The 27,976-nt window shown below is 41.8% G+C and overlaps 1 long non-coding RNA gene across 1 annotated transcript; it reads right to left on the bottom strand.

The window, feature by feature from the left end:
• On the bottom strand, window positions 1-27,968 carry LOC142873778 (uncharacterized). Its single transcript, XR_012921751.1, has 4 exons — window positions 27,709-27,968; window positions 10,849-11,058; window positions 9,188-9,277; window positions 1-378 (listed from the first exon to the last, which is right to left on the bottom strand). It is a non-coding gene; the product is annotated as an uncharacterized LOC142873778 (long non-coding RNA).
• Between the last annotated feature and the right edge of the window lie 8 nt (window positions 27,969-27,976).

Below are 27,976 nucleotides of genomic sequence, written 5' to 3'. Positions count from 1 at the left end.
TAGAACCTTTATTTTCTTTGCCGTTTATTTCAGTTAAATCTCAACAAAATATCTGGGAAGAAAGGAAAGCAGAAGTATTGTACCCACTTAGAGTTGGGCCAACAGAGGGCTAGGGAAATGCACAGTTTAGGATAAAATCAGTGCTGTTCTGCTGCGAAATGTTTTATAGCCAGCTTTCCTGGTGAGGGGGTGGGGGTAGACTCCAGAGCCCTGATCTGTAGCCTTTTCCAATTCTTGTGGTGTAAATACTCCCATCATGGCTGATTTTAAGTTGTCACTGTGAAGTCAGTGGACATAAAGTCAGGAAGACATACACATAATTGGTTCTTGCAACTTCGGCTCACCGCTCCACTGTATCTTGGCAAATGAGTGCAGCACCTTGAAAAAAGAAAAGGAAGAATTTCTTGGGCAGACGTATTGTATGTATGGCGGTATCTCACAGAACACAAAAAGGAGCTGACCTACAAAAAGGGCTTATGATGTGTGGGGACTATGGTGGCTCTGGAGCTTCTGCGATGGAACTGGAGGGTCTCCCTCCGGACTGCTGCCAGACCTGCCTCAGTTACTGATAACTCCTGATGCTCTCATTTTGGTTCCAAGTTGAAACTCCAAGGGGGGTTTTAATCTGATTGGCCCAGTTGGGTCCACTGCTCAGATTAGGTATCTGATATGTTTTAGTACTCAGTTGTCCAGCACCCATGCACCTTCTTCCTGTCCATACAATGTCAACACGTGCTCCCCATGGAGGCCAGGCTTCTCAGGATCCTGCAGCCTCGGTCTAGGTCATGGATCTAACCATGCACGACTAGTACTGCCTGTATATAACCGATGGGGAAGAGGAGAAGACAGGAAGAGAACTTCTCATTTTAAATGGGGAAGGAAATGGAGACAGACTTTCGGTTAAACATGTAGAATTGATTACACATGTATAATGCCATTCTGCCCCTTCCCAAACCCAAACAAAGATGACAACTATAGAGATTTTGAAAAGCTAAAAGCCCATAGAATAAAAAAAAAAATAAGAGTGGAGAGAACAGGAACACAATTTTGGAAGCTAGAAAGGAAATAAGCAAGTGGTAACTGAATTAGCAATTCAGAGGAAATTGAAATATAAGCTGAGGAAGGAAAGCCAAGTCAAGTTACATCACAGAGGTCCAGAAATGGAAGCTTTTGAAAATGGAAAGCACCTAACTCTGAAAATGGGGTTAGTGTGGGGCTAGACACAGAAAGATTGTCTGCAGGTGTTTTTGAGAAGCAGTTGCCCCCTCCCTCATTCCATTTCCGCCTGGATCCCAGTCCTCCTCCCTGGCAGAAGGCCACGGGTTTATTCTATGGAGAGTCGGAAGCAAAGGAAATCCAGGCTTGGGAATTCCTGGCTGAGCAAGTGGGTGCTGAAAACAAGGACATTAAGTGAACCACTGCATGCTTTATGTGGACAATGAGACCTCCCCACGCCTTCTCATACCTGGCTCTAGAATTCTTGTGGCTAGATTTGTACCCCTGAGAAGGAGAACAGCAGCCCCTGACAGCTGAGAGCTGGCCCGGCAGGATCCGTGGGTGGTTGGCGTGGCCAGGAGCCGGGGCTGGCTGTGTGACTGGGGTGGTCACATGAGACCCTATGCACAGCAAGGCCCCTTGCATGGGGTTTAATGCTCTGCAGATGCCATGCTGAAATTCTGAATCGTTAATGAAAGTGAATCTGTGCTTCTTAAGTGAAGCCACTGGGACAATGCCGTGAGCACTGTGGGCTTGGAGACTCAGCTCAGGTGTGGATCCTTATCCGCTCCACCCCACCCCCCAAGAATGGGTTGTCTTGGGGCCCCGGGCCCCACTCACATCTACACCCCACACCTGCTGCTACCTTCTCCAGGGACTGGATTCCCAGCGTCAGCCAGGAGAGGCCACCGTCCACCTTCCGCGGGGGCTTGAGCATAGGTGTGAGGAGGGTCAGGCAGGCTGGCAGGCACAGGCTGGCAGAGCCATGGGGTCCTGGGGGGCAGGTGACTCCAGGGAACCTCTCACCTACTCCTGTCCAAGTGCCAGTAGGGAAGTTGCAATTCCTCGGTGGTGGGGGTGGAGGGCGGGCAGGATCTTGTGGCTACTGTGGGTTGTGCCTTATTTTCTTATTTCTTTATTTTTGACTATGATTTTCTTATTTTCCTTTGAGAATTGTGAACATTCTCAAAATCTGAGATAAAGATAGGGTTCTCCGGACAAATTTAGCTGTGCTTTTTCAGATGCCAAGGGGTACTGCACATCTATATTAAATAAACGTTTTTCAAGAAGTGTGGTGGTGGTAGCATTTTGAGTGGGACGTTTCTTCATCACGTAGATTTTGTGTCTCTGTTTCTACCTGCAAAATGCCTGTAGTGCACCTAGTAATTATGAGAACCCCAAAATATCCCCAAACACTTCCAAATACCACCTGGGTTACATGGTATTAATTTCACTGGATGGAAACCCTTGTTGTAAATTAGGTTTTTGGCTTGAGGCTTTTAGGATCTCATGAGGAGTTTGAATTAGGGCTTTACATACTCAAGGGAACCAAGCAGTAGCTCTAAATTCTCAGGGGCTTTTTTTTTCCTCCACACTCTGCCCAGAGCCTGGCTGATCTTTCCTGCAGTATCCTGAGTCTGAGAGTGGGGTATTTCTGATTTTTCCCTGCACTGAATTAGGTTGTAACCCTCTGGGATCCCATCTTCCTCTGGACCATCACCTGTTACATCCCACCTAGGGCTACCTCTGGGCATTATATTCTATTTCCTACATCCCCCGAGGCTGTGAAAACTAAAACTCAAGTCTGCCTAGTTTGAAAAAGACCCCACTGAAAAAGCTGACTCTATGATCTTCTGATCTCAGTTCCTGGCCTGAAAATTGATTTCTTTCTTTCTTTCTTTTTTTTTCAACTTTTTCTCCAAGATTCTAGTCATTTTCAGAAGCTGGAGCAGAACAGCAATCTAACTTATTCTATACAACTCTCTTAAAGCAATCGTTAATCACAAATCTTTTAGCTTGATTAGGAAAACATGTTGTAAAATATGCAACAGCACCTTTATGATAAAGGCAAAGAGAAAACATAGGATTTGTGAGTGATGCCAAAAGCGTGGTAGACTGCAAAATGAAGCGTGTAGGTGCCTGATAAATTTGTGTTTGAATCCCTGCTGTATTACCTATCACCTCCGTGACCTTGGTAAGTTGCTGGCTATCTTGAAACCTCAGTTTCTTCCTCTGTAAAATGGAGCAAAATTAACACCACTTTTCAAGGTGGTTGAGAAGATAGAAGAGATGGTATATGTCCCTTTCTTTCCATTGTAGTTGTCAGGGCTCCCCGAATCCCCAAACCCAGTTTCCTTTTCTTTTTTTGTTTTAATTCTTGTTCTTCATTCATTTTTGCAGTGAAGAGCTGGACACACTTGAATGTCAAAAAGAGCTATCAAAAATAGCGGGACACACTTGGATGCCAGATTAAATTTCAATTCAATTTGTAAGTAGAAGCTCAGTTAGGGAATGAATTTAGGCATATCTTCAGAGACAGCAGTTAGACTCTCTTAGAAGAAGCCTCAGTTGTAAGTGAACAGGGCACTTTCCATATTCCAGGCACCCAATAGATTTCCTCAGATATTTTAATATATCTGAGGAAATATTTATTAATATATCACAGTGGATACTATTAGCTGTTTTAATAAAAGGACAGTATCCTGGAAATAGAGTTATAGATAATGGCATCAGGAATCTCTTTTATGTTCATCAAAATATAGAAGAAATATATGAATCCAGTTTGCTCTTATATTACCAGAGTGAAAGAAGTTCAGGAACAGAAATCAGACTTGAAGAGAAATGGAGAACTGTTGGAATGGGATGAATAGACAGATATGCTCTTGGGTCCAATTGGGTTTGTGGTAAACTATTGAGAACAATTAAGAAAAGCTCCATGTAGTCACAGAATATGCACATGGAATTTCTTTGAATTATCTAACTTGGTGGAGACAGAGACAGAAATAGAGGTAGAGATAGAACATTGTGGTGATTCTACCTACTATTCCACCAAAGACTGTGGAATAAATAACTCTACTGTGATTAAAATTTATATGCTTCATATAATAATCATTATATTACTTTGATTAGTAAAAACAAATGTTTTTTTATATCCCCTATAAAAGACTAGACAAAAATTAGATGAAATTAATCAACAGCTGAAACAATCTACCCTCAAAATCATATGGAAACCTTCTTTGCTTCCCAAATCTCAATCCAGGTGCAAGGGTGTTTATCAAATATTAAGTTATAGCTACTATAAAATATTAATAAATGTTGATGCATCTGATTGTAGCAGGCCATGGGTAATGTCTTAAAAGATATATGAAATCTCACAAAAAGAAATTCAGAATCAGAATTTTTCATGACTAACAAAACACTGTCCACGAGGTAGAGAAGGAATTTTTTTTCTTCCTATCATCCTTCAGATAAATAATGCATAGGCTTGGTGAGCACACAATTGCAGCAAAGAGAGTTGAATCATTCTATGGGCTATTTTATCCAGGTTGTGGTAGATTGGACATTCTGGGCATAGAGAATTATCCTCTTAGGAGGCCCTGATTGAAGAGAGAGGTACCTTAGCATAAAATCCTAACAGGAACAATGCAAACTATTAAGAATGGACTAGATGCCAAAAGGTTCGACAGCAATTTGCTGTTTCAAAGGATGTGTTCCATATAATTATGAAAGTTGCACTAACCATCTGTTCCAATATCATGGCATCATGTTGTTGGTCAGTATTGTAAAAATGGACACTTTGTTGTTTTTGATGAACACCATTTAGGTTTATCTGGCTATATGAAGCACTAATGGTAATTTAATTCAACACACATTGTGTGTCTAGAATGTGAACAGCATGGTAGTAGACAGTGGGAGACAGATTTGAAAAGAAGAATTCTAACAGTGTTTGCAGGCCAGCAAAGGAGACAGACAATGTGTGCAAATTGCTCTCCTAGATGGTGCAGTTGGATTATTTATTTAAAACATTTATTGAATATCCCCTATGTGCCTAGCACTATGCTTAGAGCTGCACATACAGGCAGAAGAAACAAGGAGTGTATGATAAGGGTGCCGGAGAGAGCAGGTAGAGACAGGGGTAAGGAGAGTGACAATACACTCTTCTCAGTGCTATAGCATAGGGAAAAACCCAGGATATGCTGGGTGACAAGAGGGAAAGGTCCTGCTCTATCCTCTGTTGGCAGCATCGGGGAAGGCTACCCAAAGGGTTGACAACTGGGCTGAGTTTTTTACGACTGAGCCTAATTAGCCAACTCAGAAAGGGGGAAGATGGAAAAAAGACATGCCAGAAAGAAGAAAAATATAATAGAGCAAAAGATCACATTGCCAAAATATAGACACAAGGGCGTGTGGCATGTTCGGGATTTGCCAACATGTTTAGTGCGGCCAGTGTGCCAGGGATGGTGCAGCACGAGGTGGGATGGGAAAGGCCCTCGGGGCTGATCATGACCTGTCTGCCAACTCGAGGAACTTGCACTTGGCTCTTCAGGGGGATTTACTCCCATCACCATGGTCATCAATTGTGTACGTTTGAAAGATGAATTTGGCAGCTGAGTGGAGATTGGCTAGGAGGGAGGCAAAGTTGGAGGTGGGTTGATCAGAAGGCTGCTGCAGGGGTCCAGGGGAGAAGTGATGAGGGACAAGCTATGGCAGAGTTCGTATACAAGCCCAGGGTTTGGTGGCTCTGTCAGGGCAGCCCAGCAGGAGAGGTGCCATCCCCCAAGTTGGAGACCACAGGAGGAACTTACTCAAACAGAGGAGAATTTTGGTTGTGAACCTGGGGAGTTTGAGATATTGGGGGACAGATACATGGATATATAACTTGATAAGATAAGGAAGGTTGAAAACAATGAAGATAAAATTACACAAGTCAAATTGCCATTGGAAGTCTAGTTAGTACTGCAGAAAAACAAACCATAAGGTTAAAGACAACCAGGAATATCTCAGAATACACAGAGAAAGGACAAAAATACGTTAAAGATGAGAAAAAAGAAAATTAAAACGTAGAATGGAGAGTGGAGACGGAAAGCTGCTGACTTGAAAAAGACACTAGAAAAAAATGGGGTTAACAGGATAATGACAAGATTATAGCATTCAAATTTCTTAGCTGCAAGCTATGGAAAGCAACTCTGGCTAATTTAACCAGGAAAGAAATTTACATAAAAACATTGTTTAGCTCACAGTATCTCCAAGAAGGTCCCAGAATCAGGCTTGGAGTCTAAGTTATCAGAAACTGTGGAGATAATGCCAGATACTGCAGATTGGACCCCAGAAATGTTGAATGCTGGGTCTGGAATGTTTCCACGTCACTGCTGCGTCTTGTTCACGGATGTGGCTGCACCTCTCGCTGCCACGTGCTTTCCCCCTTAAGTGGCTTTTGTTTCAAAGTCAGCAGTGGTACAGCTAAGTGGGCAAGTATAGACCATGTACCTGGATCCCAGCTACTAGGAAGGCAGCGAAAGGTGATACCTGCTGATTCTGCCTGCTGTGGAGGGACACAAGTTCTTCCTCATTCAAATGGAGATTCTTCAAATAGAGACAAAGCCTTGAGTGTAGGCTAGAGCTGACAACTCATTTCTAACAAACAGAATACACAAAAGGGATGGGAGGCCACCTCCAGGATGAGGTTACCAAAGACTGACTTCCCTCCCGTTGGACCAACTCTCTCTCTCTCTCTCTTCTCTCTCCTTGCTCAGTTTAGGAAACAGCCGCCATGTTGAGCTGCCCACATGGCAAGGAACCTAAGGCAGCCCCAGACTGACAGCCAGGAAGTAACTGAGGCCCTCAGTCCAGCATTCTGAGGAAAAACTGAATCCTGCCAATCACACGTGCGAGCTTGGAAGTGGATCCATTCCCGGTTCAGCCTGGAGGTGACTACAGTCCTGGCTGACACCTTAACTGCAGCCTGGGAGACCCTGAGCCAGGAGCGCCCTGCTGAGCCACGCCCAGATTCCTGATCCACAGAGAAGGTGAGACAGTATGTGCCGTTGGGTTAACCCATTAAATTTTAGAGAATTTGTTACTCAGCAATAGAAAACTAGTTAAAAATTTTTTTAAAACAAATTGACATGCTTCTTGATTCTTAAGTCATAATTTAAGCAAAATTAAAATTATTGATTATTTAGCAAAACATAGCAATGAAAAAAATCACATCTCAAAACATAGCGGTGAGCTTTCACTTTTTACCTTAGGGAAGTACTTTGTAGCAGACCCCAGTGCCTCAATGGGAGCAACCAGAGAAGCCTGATACATTGAAAAAAAGAAGGTTTCAGAAACTTCTGAGGCAGCTTGTACTTGGGGGGCCAAGTTCCTGGAGAGAAGCAAGCTTATTGAGTTGAAGTTCTAGGAGGCTGTGAATTGAAGGGCTAATATCTCAGAGAAAAGGAAGAAGATGAAAGCTGGTAGATAAAATATTTCCCCTTCCTCACCCTCCCTTTTCTGCCACACCCCCATCCACCTGCCACCCTCACAAGACCATCCTGAGGTGCAGTTTTGTAACTCCTTGGAGTGGGTCCCTTGCACTGAGCAAGCCCACTTAGAGGCAGCCCTCCCAATGGGACACACACTGACTCTCTAGTCTCCTCTGCCTCTCCCTTTGGGCCTCATTCCTACTCCCTGGGATGGCAATTCCTAATACAGAAATAGCTCATAAGCCCCTCTGCCTGAGGCTTTGCTCAGTATTGAAGCTAAGTTCCAAATAAATGAACAGAAACTAAACCATTTTTAAGATACCAGCAATAGCTAATTAGGAAACATAATGAAAAAAATAACCCATAAGTTTTATTATGCTGTGTTTTCATTATCAGTTCAAAATATTTTCTAATATCTGTTGTGATTTCTCCTTCTGAACTATGTCTTAATATATGTGAAGTGTTTAAAAGATACATGGTAAGCGCTATGTAAATGCTAACTTGTATTATTACAAAGCACAAAGATAAATACACACACGCTCATATCTACACACACTCATACAATACTGCAAGTAAAAGACAACTTTTACAATATATGAGGTCTTAGAATATACATGACACAAAGTAATAACAATGGCTAGCATGTATGGGGTATCCTACACATGCCCTCTATATGTCAATACTATGAGGTATGTACTATTATCTACATTTTTACAAATGAGAAAACTGAGGCACAGCAATTTGTCCAGATCATACAGTTGGTAAGTGATGGAGCCTCATTTTGAACCTAGGAAATCTTATTATATAAAGAACTTTTGGGCTGGGCGTGGTGGCTAATGCCTGTAATCCTAGCACTCTGGGAGGCCGAGGTGGGCGGATCATTTGACCTCAGGAGTTTGAGACCAACCAGGGCAAGAGTGAGACCCCATCTCTACTAAAAATAGATAGAAATTAATTGGCCAACTAAAAATATATATAAAAAATTAGCCAGGCATGGTGGTGCATGCCTGTAGTCCCAGCTACTCGGGAGGCTGAGGCAGGAGGATCACTTGAGCTCAGGAGTTTGAGGTTGCTGTGAGCTAGGCTGATGCCACAGCACTCTAGCCTGGGCAACAGAGTGAGACTCTGTCTCAAAAAAAAAAAAAAAAAAAAAAGAAGAAGAACTTTTGAATTCTGGTCCAGATTAGATAATTAAAGGCATAGTTATCACTTTCCCTTTTCAAACCCTAAAATAATGTCTAAGTAAATCCATAAGGTACTGAAAGCCTGTGGGGTGCCAGTGGCATGATAAAAGTGGAGATTCTGGAAAATATAAAGCAGCTGGTAATAGATTGATAGCAAATGCTAACAGAGCTGACAGCCTGCAACCTTAACACGCTGTAACTTGAGCTCCCCCAAATCGGTTACTCCCTAAGAAACTTTGGAATTAACAGCACTGGGAGAAAAGCATGGTCTGGACACTGCACAGGCAACAGAGGAGGAAGAACTGCTTTGTCCTCCACTGCATCCCCACAGAAAAGCTGGCTCTGGAATAGATTTCCACGTCACTGTGCAAAGTACAAATACTGACCTAGGAAGCCCTGGGAAGCGGCACTGGGCTAGAGATGTAAGTCTCCTAAGGATCCCATGATACAAGGTTCCCACGGTCCCAGAGTCTGGGCTCTGCCCTCTCCCCTTCCCCTTGCCCCATCCAACACAGCCACCAAAGCCTGGCCCTACATCACCTGCAGGGGAACAGCTCTTCTCCCTGGGATGCAGAGCAGCAACACCAAAGCTGGGTATCGCGATCATCATCTCAAAGGGTGACCAGACAGCTGAGAGCCACGAAATATTTGAATAAGAGTAATGACATGGAAGAAAAACGTTAAACAAACGAATAAAAAGTCATCCCAACTCAAATTACTACAGCCAATAGAATGAACTTAATAATCATTATAATTATATTTATATTAAATTATATATTATATGTAAATGTTATTTATTTTATATTATTAATAGTAATAATTATATTATTTAGTCTTGTAACAAAAGAATATATATAAAATTATATCTGTATTCCACATATAATCATATTAAATAATCCATTGTTATTAAAAATATTATTAGCTATAAATTGATAACATAATATGTAATATTTATATTAGTAAATTTACTAATATTTACTAAATTTAATATTTACTAAAATTACTAAATTTATATTATTATATATTATATTTATTTACTAATATTTATATTAGTAAATAAAATTTAAGACATAAATATAAAAGCAGTAATAAAATCAGCTAAATAATAATAATTGGTATGTTAAGTGAGATTCAATATATAATGAAATGAATGGAAATCCAACAAACTTATAAGGAGATTTTAACATCTGTCTTAGAAATCAGCATATGAAACAGATAAAAATTAAGTGACAATATACAAGACTCTATACCAAACAAAACAAAAATATGCCATGTTTTCAATACTTATGAAAAAAAATCACAAATATTCACCACAAATACCAAGCTGCATAGAAAATTTTACATATTTTATAGTGTAGAAACCATGCTGATCACAACCTCAGTGCTAAATAAAGTTTTAAAAAAACAAACAGGCCGGCGCGGTGGCTCACGCCTGTAATCCTAGCTCTCTGGGAGGCCGAGGCGGGTGGATTGCTCGAGGTCAGGAGTTCGAAACCAGCCTGAGCAAGAGCGAGACCCCGGTCTCTACTATAAATAGAAAGAAATTGGCCAACTAACATATAGAGAAAAACTTAGCCGGGCATGGTGCATGCCTGTAGTCCCAGCTACTCGGGGGGCTGAGGCAGGAGGATTGCTTGAGCCCAGGAGTTTGAGGTTGCTGTGAGCCAGGCTGACGCCATGGCATTCACTCTAGCCTGGGCAACAAAGTGAGACACTCTGTCTCAGAAAAAACCAAAAAAAAAAAAAAAAAAAAAAACCCAATAAAAGCTATGTCGTTTTCTTAAATATATCATCCTCAGAAAATTTTAAATACTTAAAAGCATTATTTGAGTGAAAGAAAAAGTTAAAGCAGAGACTATATTCTTGTTACAATTGAATTAAAATGCCCATTGGGGTGCAGCAAAATAGTACTTCAAAGATTATTTGCAGTTTTAAAAATAGAACAAAAAATGTAAATAAAGTAAAATGAAATTAATGAAATCAAAACTTCACTCTTTAAAAAGTAGTAAATAAGATAATACAGATAGAAAAATCATTAGGCTTGAGAAGGATATTATTATAAATATTTAACAAGTAAGATGTGCAACTTCATTTTTTAAAACTAAATTTTATTGTGTGTATTTGAGCTTTACAACATGGTATATGGGAATTACGGGATACATACAGAAAGGGCTACTTTCTTTAATCACAGGGCTACTTACCTCTAATCATTCTTCTGCACAACTGTCCATAAAAATACACAGTTTTCCCCGGATCTTTGGGTCTTCATTCCTGAAGGCTCTCATGTCACATAAAACTTTCATTAAATAAATTTGTTATGCTTTTCTCTTGTTAATCTGTTTTTTGCTATAGGGGTTTCAGCTTTCAGCCATGAGTCTTATAATGGTGAGGAAATGATATTTTTTTCTTCCCTGCAAAAAGTAACACAACTTCACCGGTCATCAGGATTATGCAAATTAAAACAAGAAGACACTAGTTATATGCCCTCTTTGCCCGCAGAGGAAGATTTTCAGAACTTCAAACGATTGATTATATCCTGTTCTGTTGAAAGTGGAGGAAAAAAATTGCAGGTGGAAGATAAGTTAATAAAAAAGCTTTCAATGCAATTGGGCAGAATCTGTCAAAATTTAAACTACACTAACAGCTATGGTTTGTTTGGCTCTGCCAAGTCTCCTTTAATCCCCGATGTGGGAGGTGGGTCCTGGTGGGAGGTGTTTGGGTCGAGGGGGCAAATCTTTCATGAATGGTGTGGTGTCATTCTTGTGGGAGAAAGTTCTCACTTTTAGTTCCCATGAGAACTGGCTGTTGAAAAGAGCCTGGCATCTCCTCGGCTCTCTCTGTCTCCCTCTCTCTCATCATGTAATCTCATCAGTTCCCCCTGCCCTTCTGCCATGAGTGAAAGCAGCCAGAGGCCTCACCAGAAGCAGATACTGATGTCATGCTTCTTGTACAGCCTGCAGAACTGTGAGCCAAATAAACCTCTTTTCTTTATAAATTATCCAGTCTCAGGTATGCCTTTATAGCAACACAAACAGACTAAGATACTACTGACCTTTTGTTTTAGATTCCCACTTTTGGAAAAATTTAAACTTCTGTATGGAAATACTCACACAAAGATATATAAATAGAAATATTCTGTAAGGAGGAAGGAAATAACAGAGGACATAAACAGGTGGAAGACCATACCATGCTCATGGGTCAGCAGAATAAACATTGTTAAAATGTCTATACACTCACAGTGATCTACAGAATCAATGCAATCCCTATTAAAATAACATCATCATTTTTCACAGATATAGAAAAAATAATATAACACTTAGTATGGAAGCACAGAAGACCCCATGTAGTAAAAGCAATCCTAAGCAATTAAAAAAAAAAATGGGAAGTAGCAATTTACCAGACTTCAAACTATGCTACAAAGCTATAGTAATTAAAATAGCTTGGGACTGGCACAAGAACAGGGACATTGACCAGTGGAACAGAACAGAGAACCTAGATATAAAACCATTCTCATATAGCCATCTAATCTTTGACAAAGCAGACAAAAACATACACTGGGGAAAAGAATCCTTATTCAATAAATGGTGCTGGGAAAACTGGATAGCGACATGTTGAAGACTGAAACAGGATCTGCACCTCTCACAAAAATCAACTCACTCTGGGTAACAGACTTAAACCTAAGGTGTGAAGCTAGTAGAATTCCACAGAAAAACGTTGGAAATACTCTTCTAGACATTGGCCTACACAAAGAATTTATGAAGAAGACCCCAAAGACAATCACAGCAGCAACAAAAATAAATAAATGGGACCTGATCAAATTAAAAAGCTTTTGCATAGCCAAAGAAACTGTCACAAGAGCAAACAGACAGAATGGGAGAAAGTTTTCACAAGCTACACATTCGATAAAGGGCTGATAACTAGAATCTATTTAGAACTCAGGAAAATCAGCAAGGAAAAATCAAACAACCCTGACAAAAAGTGGGCAAAGGACATGAACAGAAACTTTCCAAAAGAAGACAGAATAATGGCCAACAAACATATGAAAAAATGCTCAACATCTCTAATCATCAGGGAAATGCAAATTAAAACCACAATGAGATATCATTTAACTCCAGTGAGAATGGCCTTTATTAAAAAATCTCCAAACAAGAAATGTTGACATGAATGCGGAGAGATAGGAACACTCCTACATTGCTGGTGGGACCGCAAACTAGTTCAACCTCTGTGGAAAGCAATATGGAGATAATTTAAAGCAACACAAGTAGATCCACCATTTGATCCAGCAATCCCATTACTGGGCATCTACCCCAAAGAACAAAATATACTCTATAAAAAAGACACCTGCACTTGAATGTTTATAGCAGCACAATTCACAATTGCAAAGATGAGGAAACAACCCAAGTGCCCATCAATACATGAGTGGATTAATAAAATGTGGTATATGTATACCATGGAGTGCTATTTAGCTATAAGAAACAATGGTGATATAGCACCTCTTGTATTTTCCTGGATAGAGCTGGAACCCATTCTACTAAGTGAAGTATCTCAAGAATGAAAAAATAAGCACCACATGTACTCACCAGCAAATTGGTATTAACTGATCAACACCTAAGTGGACACACAGGAATAACATTTATCGGGCATCAGGCAGATGGTAGTGGGGAGCAAGGGATGGGTGTATACATATGTAATGGGTGCAATGTGCACCATCTGAGGGATGGGCATGCTTGAGGCTCTGAGTCCAGTGAGGGGTGGAAGAGGGGGAAAGGCAACACACGTAACCTAAACATATGTACCCCCATAACATGCTGACATAAAAAAATTATATCTAGGCACAGTGGCTCATCCTGTAATCTCAGCAATTTGGGAGGCTGAGGCAGGAGGATCGCTTGAGGCCAGAAGTTTGAGACCAGCTTGGACAACATAGTGAGACCTTGTCTCCAAAAATATATATATTTTTAAATTTGCCATATGCACTTGTAGTTTCATCTACTTGGTAGGCTGAGGTAGGAGGATCACTCAAGCCCAGGAGTTTGAGGTTTCAGTGAGCTATGATGATGCCACTGCATTTTAGCCTTGGTGACAGAGCAAGAGACATTTGATGTAAATTCAGACCACCTATTACAATGCCCTCATGCACTGGTATCAAAAACCTTCATGCCCTTCCTGCTGCTATCTCGATCCTGTGTTCTCCCTGACAACATGCTCTTAGAAGTTACAGAAACTGCCCCTGCCACAGAGCTGGAGTTGCCACAGCCCGGGCTGAGACAGGGTGTGGAATAGGATCTGACATTGATGAATCAGCACCAGAACTGGAGGAACAGGATTCCACACAGGCAGCCACACAGCAAGCCCAGCTGGCAGCAGCAACTGGAACAGATGAAGAACCAGCCAGTAGAGTGAGCAGAAGGCATGGGAGGCCATGTCTGAACTCTGTCTTTGACAGCTTATAGAGGTTGCTACTATCCCCACCAGGAAATCTAAGAATACCCTCTTTGTCATCCCAAGGCCAGATAGATGTCTACAAAAGCCCAGCTTCAGATACCTTTGTAGTTTTTGGGGAAGCCAAGATCAAGGACCTGACTCAGCAAGCACACCAACCAGCTGCTGGGAAACTCAAAGGTCCAGGTGAAACCATCTAGAACCTTCGAGGAAAGTACAGACTCCAATTGTACGAGAGGAGAGTGAAAAGGTGGGGTTCCACGAAACCAGTGCGGAAATTAAAGACACAGACTTGGTTGCGTCACAGGCGAAAGGAACAAGAACCAAGATGGCCCGAGCTCTGAAGAACAACAGGGATGATATGGGAAATGCTATTATGGAATTAAAAATGTAACCATCTGAGAATGCGAAGGAGGCCTCTTTTCTTTATTTGTTTATTCATTTTGGTGTTTCAAAAGAGTAACTGCAGCTTGTTTTAAAATCTCACAGTTTCTATTGTCAATACAGCTATGGCTTCTTCTTGGAAAAAATAAAACACTACTTCTTGGCCCATCAGTTCTGCTTTGGTGATTTTTTTTTTTCTTTAGGAAATAATTTTTAAAAATGCAAAGGAAAATTTGTTTATTGATGCTTATACAAACATTATTGATAATAGCCCTGGTCCTCCCCTCCTCCCAATAAAAAACAAAACCAGAAGGAGAACAGAATAATATCAATTTCCTAGAGGCAAAGAAATAAATGGTATAACCATGTAATGTAGCACCATGTCCCCATTAAAAAGTATATTTTGGAAAGATGTGAAAATAATCAAAATATGTTATCTGTGGGCTAGGATTGCCTTAGTTAAGTCACAATGTTTGGAAGGACTAGTAGTAGGCTTGGTTAATTAGAGGAAAGCTCTTTGACGGATTAGGAGGCATTCCTAAAGCCCAGCTTGTTGAAAAGATTTCTTTCTTATGTTAAGGGTGTTCTTGGTCCTATAGTTCCTCTTGTAGGTATTGGTCAGTCTCTCCTCTCTGGCACTCACTATTGTACCTTGACCAAAACCCATCCTAATTTTTTATAGGTTGGCACTTGGTTTCTTCCAATTCAGATGGGAATGAAGGGGCTCTGGAGAGAGGACTTCCAATTCTTCAGCTCCTTCAGAGAGAAGCATTTATGAAACAAAAAGACACCATTTGCAAAATTTAAGTTGCCCCAGAGAGCACAGACTCTTCTGTGACTCTACCTGTGGTGCATTATTATTCCGAAGGAGACCCTGTGGCTCTTTTCTTCTTCTCACCAAAATCTCTCCTAGGAAAGGGTTTCTGGAGTAGAGAGAAAAGCTACTTTGCTACTAATGCACATGTTTGTTTTTCCCAAATGGTAGAAAGAAGAGTTTTTTTTTCTGTTTTGTTTTCTATATTTTTTAAAAAATTTCAACGAATCCCATATGTAAATGGCGAAATCTGAAAAAATACAATGTCACATTAAAGATTTTCTTTTTGTCTATTTAAGAGTGTTAAAGAAAAAGTCATCCAATGATACCTGTTAAAGCACAATGAGGAAGACTTTGTGCAGCGCCACCCTGCCGTGTAGGTGCAGGGACTGCTACAGTCGGGGGAGGGACTGTGCTCAGCTCCAAATACAGGCTGGGCAATTGGGAATTTAAGATGGGGGAGGGGATGGAGGTAGGAGGATTGGATGGACAATTTCTAAGAGAAAAAAACCAGGGGTGAGGGGGATTCTGGCTAACCTGACTTAACAGGAATCTTGCTGAAGACCGGCCAGGGTGATCAGACATCAGTCCCCTGGGAAAAGCTGGAGGATGAGGAGCCCAGTCAAATATCAAGGATGAGCAGATATGGGGAAGAGGGGGGGTTCTTGCTAAACTGACTTTAGTTTTTGCCAAACCTGTATTTACAAGAAAGTGCACAAGTGCACGGATGGGCCTAGGAGAAGGTTTTGACTAAAGTTTGGTCAAGCAAAGAATCTTCGTCAGGAGTTACCATCCATGGGCTCTTTGACTACGGGAAATTTCTTCTGCACCTGTTTTTGGTTTTAAACCTTCTTGATTAGGATCATACTTTCCTGCATCAGCCAGTTTTTTTTTTTTTTTATTACTGTCACCTCTCCTAAGAAACACTGTCATCATTCCCACCACGATCATCAACAGTTTTGTTATTGTTTAATACATGGATCTCAGCACAGATTATATATGCATGTTCCTATCCTATGTTCTAGAAGTTTTAAAATCTAAATTGCTGGGGGTTTATAATTTTTAAAGCCTAATTTTTGGCTTCCACAAAGCTAGCTTCAAAACCAAAATATCCTTTGAAATCAGTGGGAAATCTATTTACAGAGCATGGAAGCAAATGAAAAATAAGCTGAGAGAAAGTGACTCTCACCAGTCTGCGATGGCTTACCTCTTGCATGTGCATCGCTTTTAATCTATTTTAAATTAGTTAGCTTTTTACTTTAAGCATATGCTCTTATATTATGCATAGCTTGTCCAATTAGTTTTGGGCACTATCCTTCACTCCTAATTGTTTCTATTTCTTTCAAGTTAAAAAAAAAACCTCCTAACTCTAATATTTAAATTATTATATTTTTCTTCTGAACCTTTTTTTTTTATCAGAATACTTTTCTTTGTGTTATTTCAACACAGTCTTCTTTTGCCGGTTCCTCCTCTTACCCAAGGCCTTTAAGATTTCCCTTGCAGTGGTGTTTTTAGAATTTTAACTACTTCCCCTACACTCATATCTTGGAGAGAGTTTTGCTGTTATTAATATTTAGCACTGTTGCAATTTTGGGCCGGACAAGTCTTGGTTATAGTGGGCTGTATTCCTGCATTGTAGGGTGTTCGCCAGCATTCCTGGCTTCTACCCATCTTCATGTCAGAGGTATCGTCCCCGCCCCCCCCCCCCAAATTGTTACAACCAACAACGTCTCCAGACCTGGCCAAATGTCCCCTGGGGGTGGGGACATGGAGGTTGCCAAAGTTGCCCCTGTTTAAGCACCGCAGAGCATGGATGAATTTTAGGCCTGTGGTATCACGTTCAATCATGATTTATACATAAATTATTCTCTGAAACATGAAAGCGAATAAGCCTTTTACAGGAGGATATTTTTTCCCCAGCCAGTACGCAGATAAGTGCCTAGGAAATGGCCACTTTCTCAACTCAATGACCCTCCACTCCTATTATTTCCTCTCTGCCAGCACCATCCAAAAACAATTTAGAAAGACTATGGCTGTGATAATTCATGCTATCAAAGGTCAGACACAGAACCCGCCCCCCCCCCCGCCCCCCACCCGCGCCCATCCTAACTTTTCCTGCTCTTCAGGGGCAGCAAGGCAAAAATGTAGGTAGGAGCCAAGTGTCCCTCCAAAGGCCCCTGTAACCTTCCTTCCCCTTTGTTTCTGGCTCTTCTCCTGCCACCCAGTTCTCTTGGGTCTTGATTAATCTCATTTTGCTAGGTTGGCTCAGAAATGGAATTTTTTTTTTCTTTCTTAGGCGTATTAATCTTCCTGAGTCTCAGATTCCTCCATTGTAACTTGGGGACATTAATATATACCTTGCAGGACTGCTTAAAGCAGACCTTTCCTGTAAGGGGCCAGATAGCAAATATTTAAGGCCTTGTAGGTCACATGCCATCTCTGTTGCGTGGTCTTCTTTGTTGGCTCCTCCAACCAAGTCCTTTAAGATTGTAAAAATTCTGGTTTAGAGGTTTCAGTATGCCACTGGCATCACCCCTTGGGTACCTAAACACCCCTGGTATCTAAACACAGGGTCCCATGTCCCGGTCCTGGCTAAGGGTGTACAGGTGGCAACAGAGACTGATGGTGTTCAGGCCACTTTACCCCTGAAGATGGCACCTCAGCATTTGGAAAAATAGTGAAGCAGGAAGGTCTCCCACCCATCTCCCCGGAAGCAGGCCATACAAGAGTTCTCTGACCTTCCTCTAAACAAGGGCATAGGACTGTCATGTGAGAGATGCCCTCCCTAAACCCACAGAGAAGACTGAATAAATAGGGCTTGCTAAGTTTCCCTAGTACATCACCATTAGATCACATGCTTTTGTCCAATCATACTTCTTCACGACTACCCACCTCTTCATAAAAGCTAAGCATAAAATATAGTTTTCCAGGTTTCTTTGGATCTTTATTCTGAAGGTTCCTATGCCATGTAAAACCTATATTAAATAAACTTGTGTGGCTTTCTCTTATTAATCTGTCTTCTGTTATAGGGGTCTCAGCCATGAACCTAGCTTTGGGTGAGAGAAGAAATATCTTCTCCCCTACAAGACCCGGTATCGACTTGTCTGTTTTCTAGAAAATCATTTTTGGTAAATATAGTTAGCATGTAATGCAAAAAATGATTGTGGAGTTATATGCATGAATTGTGATTAAAATACTGGTGTTTTGCACTGGGGTGGTTGTGAATCATTTCTACCTTGGGTGAAGATGTGGACAGGCCTGATAGCTTCTCTGCTTGTGCTAAGGTAATTGTCCCACAGCCATTTTTTCTTGCCCAGTCTTAGTTCAGGAATTAGAAAGCCCAAACTCATTTAACCCATATCGTTCTCTACTCCCTTGAATGGGCACACTTCTAGAAGGAAGATTGCATGTGGAGGGGGAGTGGTTGGGCCTTCTGCTTTCGGCTCCCCCTCCCCCACATCCCTCTTCTCCCATAGCCCCGCTCCCTCATGACCCAGACCCTGAACCAGGTCAAAGTTGGGGGAAGGGAAGAGAGGTAAGGGGAGTCAACAGCTTTTACTTGCTGGGTGCGTTTGTCCTTCCTGGACCTGATATGTACTTAAAGATGGCAGTATCCAAACAGTACTCACCAGAGCTGACTCTTTTCTATTTATTTGAGCTCTTTGGAGAATCTTGCTTGGCCCATGGCTCCCTTGAATTTCAATTCTGGATGGTTCCTAATGATTCTCTTCTTTGCCCATGGCCCTTGGGCAGTCCAGGTGCAGATTCTTACCACTGAGGTTTATTTGCTCCAAGGGATCCAGCTAGCAGGTGCCAGGAAGACACTATGCTGACTCTCTGTCCTGTGTGGCTCACATTTGATCCAGGCTCAACATGCAAACATCCTTTGACATACAGCCTGGACAACAGGCAGAGGCAAGACTGCAGCATGCTTTGGGCCCCAGCACCAAAGCATTTGGCTTTCTAGCTCTGGGGATTTCTTGGGGAGGAGTAGATTCCAGCTTGCCATCTACTTAGCATGTAAGTCAGTCACCAACCAGCCCTTTGTGTCTTCTAATTGCAAAGAGGCTCCCTGATTGGAGGCGTTCCCTCAAAGCTCTACTGGTAAGGCTTGAGGTGAGAAGAAAGCAGCTTTTCCTCGAAGCGGGAGTCCATCAGACTCTCATCTGTTATTCTTTCTACAAATATTTATTCAGCACCTGTAGTGTCTAGACACTCACTGCTCCAGTTGCTGAGGCCATAGCACTCAACCAAACCCCGGCTTCACTTCTAGTGCTAATAGCTCCATAATCTTTTCTCCAATCCTGCCTTTCCCGTGGTTGGGGCGAGGGGAGTCCAGAGTTGCAGCATTAGGTTTAGGTGACTTTCTTGGTCAATTCTGCACATAGGAGTGGAAATTGGCCTCACACACAGTCCAGAATCCTGGTTACCATATTGGCACTTAGGTAGAAAATGAAGGAGGATGAGACCTATTGTAACATTGAAAAAACACTTTTCAGCCTAAAAACATGACTCTCGTGCTGGAAATTTAGTTCTCATGAAAAGCAAATACAAGAGAGCTTCAGGAGGCTTGTGGGTACCTAGAATTTAGGTGCTTCTCATAAACTGGTCACTCACTTAAGCCAGGGGGGTTAAATACAGCCTTACAGAAATATACCCCAGGATTTATAAAGCACTTTTTTTTATTGTGGTAAAACATACACAACATTAAATTGACCTTTTTAACCATTTCAAGTGTACAATGTCGTGGCATCCAGTGTGCAACCACGAGGGGTTTTTGTAAACTGGTGAAGTTTATGTTGACGATCTCAGCCACTTCCTGTGGCAGTGAGTTGCACAGGTTTCTTTTTTGGTCTGCTATGAATAAAATAACACAGGAGACATATGACAGAGTGGATAAGGGCACGGGAGTGCGAGCCGGACTGCCGGGGCGTGAAGGCAGCCCTGGTCACTCGCCAGCTCCCTGAATGGGGACAGAGCGTTCCGTCTGGGCCTCCCTGTCCCTTTTCGGTATGCTGAGGATGACAGTGCATGCTTCGTAGCACCGCGGTGAGGATTAAATAAATTAACACGTGCGAAGTGCTTGGAACAGTGCCTGACCCAGTAAAAGGATCAATCAATTTTAGTTATCATTGGTTAAGTGCAAAAGAATTGTTCACGTAGTGGAAAGCTCATTCATTTTTAATATAAATCTTCCTTAAAAGTGTTACAATCACTTCATTCTCCTTTGTTCATCATATAAACCTTTTTTTGAATACCCATTACGTGCCAAGGCATTTGTACTGAGCACTGGGGACAAACTATAAATGTTCCGCGAAGATAAACGACCTGCCCTCAAGCGACTTGCGGTCTGCCAGGGGAGGGCGAGGCACAGTGCAGTCCCGGCACGGTGTAAGAAAACTTTTTAACCCGGTTACATTAAGTGCTAAAATTCTGTAATTAACCACATTGCAAGGGGAATCTCCTAAACCTACGTCTTGTCATCCTTTACAGGTTCATCGACAGACACAGTCCAGGCTACAGCCTTTTCTTGGAGGCTTCATTCAATTCATCGTGAATACCGGGGATCGTATAATATAACCGGCTACAGGGCAGTGATAGTAATACTGCTGCCGGCTTACTCTACTGTGTAAAGGGCTGTTTGCTCTTAACCTAACTTGTACTGCTGAGATTTTTTAAAATTATTGGGTCTGCTTTCTCTGGGGCAAGGGCAGGAGTATTAGCTGTTATTTTCTGATGCTGCTGCTCTGCTTAACATTTCCAAATTTTTTGTTTGTAATCTGGACAGGTAATTTAGGCAGGCTTATTTATTAAGATTGTATTTAAAATCAAATATTTCAGATCTATTGATCTCCCCTGACAGGAAACGGGAAGCACTGTTAGTAAGTGGATGCTTATGTGACTGCCTGTGGGGTGGGCTTGGGCTGTGGTGGTCTCTTAGAGGCTCATTTGCTTATTCCCTCGTTCTCGGGTCATTCTAGTTTGCATTGGATGGAATAGCGACTTCGTGGCAATTCCACGGTCTAAATTCTTCTTACGGCGATGTTTTTCCAACAGAAGGTGTTTGTGTTCTAGTGTTTCAATATGCGGTAGGTTCTATGCGGTAGGTTCGTCCTACTTATCATTTACACCTTTATCCCAATCGTCATCATTTTTTATGAACTCGAACCACATCCGCTCTGAGCCTTCTTTTTCTTGATAGCCCTCCCAGGTAAGTTTAATAACCACGGCAGATTCTCTATCCCTTTGATTTTGTTGGTTGCTGAGATGGAGCACAGTTGGCACACTTGGCATACTCATATTTAGCCTTCAACCCCCCCCCCCCAGCTCAAATAACCCACTCTGAGGACCTGTGCTACAATGAATCATCTTTCCCATGCAGAATTGTTATCTCTGTACTTCCATAGCACTTTTCATCCCCCCACTAATGCTCTTAATCTGTGTAACATATCCATGTCTGTGTGCCTATCTTCTTAGCTGTACTAGGGGTTTTCTGAGGTCAGGAACAACCACGTGTCCCTCAAAGTGCATTACCAAAAATTTCTCACTTGCTGATTGTTGATTGCACAAACAGATGGTGTTTTATTTTTTGCACTCAATCTTTTTTGATGACACCCATTATTCGTGGGATTTCCCCATCCACCCATTCACCCACCCACGTACATATATTAGCACATTGGGTGCGTGCTCATAATATCAAATATTATTTTTCTTTACTTGTATTAACTAATGCCCATTTATTTAAAAATTCCTGCATTTGAGAAACCTTGTGTATGGCTGCAGTTTATATCTCTTGATTTTGCATTTCAGTAACCATTCAGTATCTTTTGGAGTGCAGTTTCATGTTGTTGGCTTAGATTAGTGGGGGGCAGGTGAGTGAATTCAGCTGGACAGGAGGGGAAGAGCTGAAAAGTACCACAAATTGCATAGGATAGAGGTCAAATTCCAAGATGTGGGAGGAGTTGCATCTCTTTTTATATGTCAAGCAGTCATTCCCCCGAAACAACACTGCTCTTTCTTTGAGGACTTACTGTTTACTCATATCAACTATGTAATTTTGTTCAAGGGACCTTCAGTGGCTGGTCAGCAGCTCATGGTCCCTGCTGGAGCACTTGTGGTCCTTTCCTGGCATTTTGAAGTCTAGGACAGGGATGGGGTGGGGGTGCTGTGTGAAAGGTTGGTGGTCTGGTGTAAACCTGGAGCCACCTCCTCTTCTTGTCTGAAGGAAGACTCCCCTAAAATGGAGGCCCCGTGAAAGAGGCAGGCGGGGCAGCCAGGATCCAGGCCAGCACCCAGAGGAAGCCAACACTTTCCATAGAAGGATTTGTGTCGGTCTAGCAAGTTCTCTGTCTAGTAAACCAATCCTTTGCTTTCCACCCAAACTCCATGAACGCACGGCTGTCTTTAAGTTGTTATTTGTATGGAACTCATTGATAACTTTTTAAAAAAGTAAATGATAGTTCTTTTGAATGAAGATTTCAGTTAATATTTATTTATTTAACCCACATTTAGTGAGCTCCCACTAGTGTCAGCCATCATGCTCACTAAATGCTTCAGAGAAAAGAGCCATTTAAACAGAGATTGACTCGAATCAAGTGGTTTACAATCTAGCACAAGGGGGAAAACCCAAACAAGTGCACGCCTAACCTCACAATGCAAGGCATAACATGATGAAGATCATAAAAATCACAGTGTGTGAATTTGGAAGAAAAATAGATGATTTTAAGCTGAAGGGAATCAGTGCTGGGTTTGAGATCCTTTTAAAGGTTGGTAGCCCCAGCAGGCCAAATTGATTCCACTGCACTCACAGGTATGGCATACACTGTGCACAGGGTCATTCAGCGTGGTTGAATGCCTTCACATTTCTCACGTAAAAAGCATTTCTGTATTTCCAAAGTTCAAGGTGAGGGAGACTAAGGGAGAAAACAATGCTTGGTTATTATTATTTTTAAATGTGATAGGATCCTTTAAAACTCAAACATGTTCTTAAGATACTATTTTATTGTTTTGAAGGTCTCAAAACATTTTGGAGAGAGGTCAAAAGAAGTGTTTCTGTAGGAATTAGTGAGCTTTGATGGTATTTGTATACAGAGTTTAGGTATCAGTGAGCTTTCAGAGAAGATGCCAGGTTCTCAGAAAAATACCAGGGCTAAGTCAGTTGCTGAGGACCAAGGCACCTAGTAAGGGTAGAGAGGGGGCTGGCTCACTGGCTTAGATTTGGAAGCCCTTATGAGTGGAAGAGCAGCAGAGACAGAAAACAATGGAGAGATGCTGGAGGCAAAGCTAGTAAGATTGAAAGGAAGAATGGTACCAAGCTGAAGAAGAGAAACGACTAACGCTGGAATGTAGTGCAGTATAAAAGCGTATCAGGGAGCACAATGGATGATCAATGAGATTGGTCAGATTTGGGACTATCCATCCATACTCTTCACTTTGACTCCCTTAGGACCAGTGGTGTGAATTTTCAAATTTCTGATAAGTGTCTTCAATGAACATGAGTTGCAAGGTCATTTTTTTTCTCTTTCTCTCTCTCTTTTTTGCTATTCCTGTCCTTTCTACATGCAAAGTCATCTAAGATGTTGACTTCACTTATACATAGGAGCAAATGACTAATTAGGAAGCAACTACAAATTACTACAAGAACAGAATAATTTGGGTTGATTGGGTTAAGCAATGAAAAAATATTGCATCACATGGAACACACCAAAATGCATGGCATCCTTCATTTTTTCTGCAGATTGCGTCCCCACCTGGGAACGACAGTTTAACCAACTGCATGATGCCTTAAACACAGAGGCTCGTTAACAATTACCTGCTTCGTTATCTGGATTATCCATACGTTCAGTAAACATCGGCTGAGCACTAACTGTGGCCAGGCACTCTTCTAGGCACTGGTAACAGAGCGGAGAACAAAACAGTCTCCAGCAGAGCCAGCATTCTGGTCAAAGATGTTAGATGACAAAACAAGCAAGCAAAATACACACCATATGTACATATATAATGTTGATTAGAAAAGTGAGATGGAAAAGAGTAAAACTGGACCAGGGTTAGAGTTACAATAGGAGTAGAGGATGATTCTATTTCAGATAGAAAGGCTTAAGAAAGGTCTTTATGATGAAGTGCAGAGATCTGGCTGAAGTGAGGGATGAGCAATACTGCCTGGGAGAGTGAAGACGGGGCACAGCCAGGAGGCCAGGTAGCAAAAATGAGTAACAGGGAGAGTGGAGTGGGTGGGGAGGGGATGGAGACATCTTGTGTGGAGTGGTGGGGAGTGTGTGGAGACATTTTCAGAGAGATAACCAGGGGCTAGACTGAGTACTTGCAAGGCACGCTAAGATTTTCAATATTACAAAAACTGTGGTGAGAAGCCATGACACGACTGGACTCCCACTTGAGTGGGTTCATCCTGGCCAACATATCGGGTGAGGCCAAGTATCAGAGGCACAGGGGATAATTAGAAGGCTGTTCGATAGTTCTGGTGCACTGGGATGGTGGTTTGAACCGGAATGGTGGGGATGGAGCTGAAAAGTAGTGAAATTTGGCATATAGTGTGAAAGTGCATTTGGAAGAATTTTTTCATATGCTGAATGTATCATGTGAAAATAAAAGTCAAGGATGACACCAATAATTTTGGCTTGAACAACCAGATGAATGAACAACTGATTTATTGCCACCATGAAGATTGGGAAAAGGTTCGGTGGCATTGTTTTCTTTTGGACCTGATTAGTTTGCAGTGGTTGTGAAGGGTGCAATTTGACACATGACCCTGAAGTTAAACGGAGAGGTTAGGAGATAAATTATGGACTTGTCTGCACATGGCATCGTGTTGGCATGGTGCTGTCACTGCTTCAGTGCTGGTGCACGGCAAAGCTAGGCTCTGTGTTGAGTTCTTACTGGTAATGCACAGACTGCACTTCACTATCCTCTTTAAAAATAATCCTCCCCCCTGCACATGCAGCATAACCTTGCTGTTCTAAAACATACCTAGAGTTTTAATTTCTTTTCTTTCAGATATTTGAAGGCAACTGAGAATTCTGTGTATTGTGCTCAGTGGCCATAGAGACAAATTAGTGTATCCCAAAGATGGATATATATGGGTTTTCAGCTGAGCAGGGAGTTCACACCACTAATGAATGAACTATTTTTTGGAACATCTCTAAGAGCTAAACTAAGAAGAAATAAAAAGCTACTCTAAAGAGCTTCCCAGGCTAAATTCTGTTGTTTGGAGGGCATATTGAGGTCACACCTAGTCCAGCTTCAAGATAATTCTGGAAGCACTCTGGTGTGGCCTGTATTGTATCCTACCTGACATCCCTGAGGTGATACCTCAGGATATCACCTGAGATTCCAGGAGATACCTTCAGGATGTGGTCCTTAGTGAAGTCCAGGGAAAATATCCTACAAATATCCACAAACATCACTAAAGAACTTTCTGGAACATAATTGCCTGGACCCCTCCAATCTTTCCCCCATGCTTGGATTCAACTGAAGAAACTCCTGGTATTTCAAGGGTTTGCATCATCATAATGAAACATCCATTTCAGTGAATAGTCCATTTTACTCTGTGTGTGTGTGTGAAAAGACATGAAAATGGAGACTCTTTAAGCAGTTGTTGCATTATTTTTATCTTTCTACTCATTTATATAGGTTGAGGCAGGTTTGATGCACCCTTCAGTATTTCCTCAAATCTGACAAATTTATGTTTTCCTCATTCATTTTTTAGCTGGCAGACACACATTGGCTACTGATGGCTGTCAGCAGCTGCTGGTGCCCCGCCCGTCTGTATCTGATGTCTGTGTCTCCATCTCTCTTGAACTTGGGTGCCAGCAGCTGAGAGTGACTCATCCCCTCTGTGTTTCCCATTATTCTATATTTTTATGACAGACGTTTTAGTCAAAGTTACAAAGAAGGTGTTTTAACTTAATCCATTGAAAACTCATCTGGTTAACCGAAGATCATGAACAAGTTCCTTTCTTAGGAAGAAGTCAGCTTTGGAGGTCATCGAAGCTGGGAAATAATGTGTTTTTGTGGTTACCTACCGTATCAAGGAAACTTAAATTTCTCTCATTGGAGTATATTTTTTAAGAAACAATTAACTGAAAGGGTACTTCTAGCCCTGTGGCCTTTTTCCTCTTTTATCCATGCTACTTTGCTGTCTGAATTATTCTACATTGTTTATGCAGAACCCATAGCTTTCATTCTGTCCTTTAAGTAATAATGTATTTTATCACACCTGGTAGAAATTTACTTGTCACAAATTGAATTATTTAGAAGATTTTGTACAAGTTAGGATACCCATTAACTCGAGAACTTGTGATGAAGGATTATGATTATCTTAAGACTGTGGCAATATGCAAACTTGTGCAATGTCATTTTGGCAAGTGAAGACTGAAAATGAAAGCTTATCTACAACCACATTTCTTCAATGTGATAAGTTCCTAGGGAGTTTGGGGATTATTTTTAAAATGTGCTTGCTGCCTGCCACTCTGCTACCAAAAATAGCGAGTCTGAGGGGACTAAGTGTTAAAGGACATTCCTGGAAACTATTTCATTGGAGACCATTTGTGACAAAGCATTCTTGAGTTCTTTTTCAGTACCTTCTTTCTCTGCATTCTAATTTCTGTAAAAGGAGCTCAGTCTTTTTTTTTTTTTTAATCAAATATACTTCTTACTGCCAAAATATCTAACGGAAAAATTAACTTAAGCTGGTAGTTTATCTCGACCATCTAATTACTAATGGGATTCAGTGCCACCAAACACACCATGTACTACAATACTATTTTAGGAGGCAGAAGAAAGGATTGAAAAGAAAATTAGTGGTGTTCAAGCTCAGAAGTCTGGAGTCTGGGAGTTTAAAAGTTCTCTGTTAATAATCTAGTGACCTTGAACAGGTAACTGTGCCTATCTGATCCTGGGTCTTCAGCTATGAAATGCAACCCAAAATGACCGCCCTGAGAGCCAGTCGTTTGTGCCAAAGTGTTACATCAGTGAAAATCACCACTGATTTGGATAGACACATTGCAGTATATGAATCCGATGACTTGTGATTTCACACTACACGAATTTGGAAACTACTGCACATTCATGGTTTCCTGTGCAGTTCCCTATAGATGAGGGAGTTTATTAATATTTTTTGGGGGGGGAACAACCTGCGAGGACTGCAGCCCTGACCTGAAGATGTGTCCCGCAGAGGTTTTGGAGGGTAGAGTCATAAAGAAATTGACTTTGAGATGAGCAAAACCGAAATCTCCAGGTTGCAAACACTTTTCCCGGGTATGGGGTGGGTGTCATTTGCTTCCTTTATACTCAAGTATGAAAGTGACCATAAGCCACAGAATGTGGCACCAGGGTTCGCTATTAGGAACCATTCCAGGAAATGACCCTGGGACCAAGATATTTACAAATAACCCGGGATACTCACTGCAGGCGAGAGGCGGTGAGGAAGACGCAGGGAGGATTCAGGGGCGAGCCAGACAGGGGGAGGACACAGGTTCCAGAGACTTCTGTTTAAGGCTCTCGGGGATCAGTGAGAGCACCCTTGAGGAAGAAGGCTCGGAACGCGGGGAGCGGCAGGTGGGAAGCGGTGGTTGCGGTCCCCAGGTCCCGCGCGCCCTTTGCCCCTGGTCGGCCGCTTCGGGCGCGCCCACGGCACCAGCCTTGCGCGCCCCTACTCCCACGCGGGTCTCTGC

This window comes from Microcebus murinus, chromosome 11, assembly GCF_040939455.1.
Source record: "Microcebus murinus isolate Inina chromosome 11, M.murinus_Inina_mat1.0, whole genome shotgun sequence".
NCBI classification, from domain to species: domain Eukaryota; kingdom Metazoa; phylum Chordata; class Mammalia; order Primates; family Cheirogaleidae; genus Microcebus; species Microcebus murinus.
This window is presented reverse-complemented; position numbering and strand designations above follow the sequence as displayed.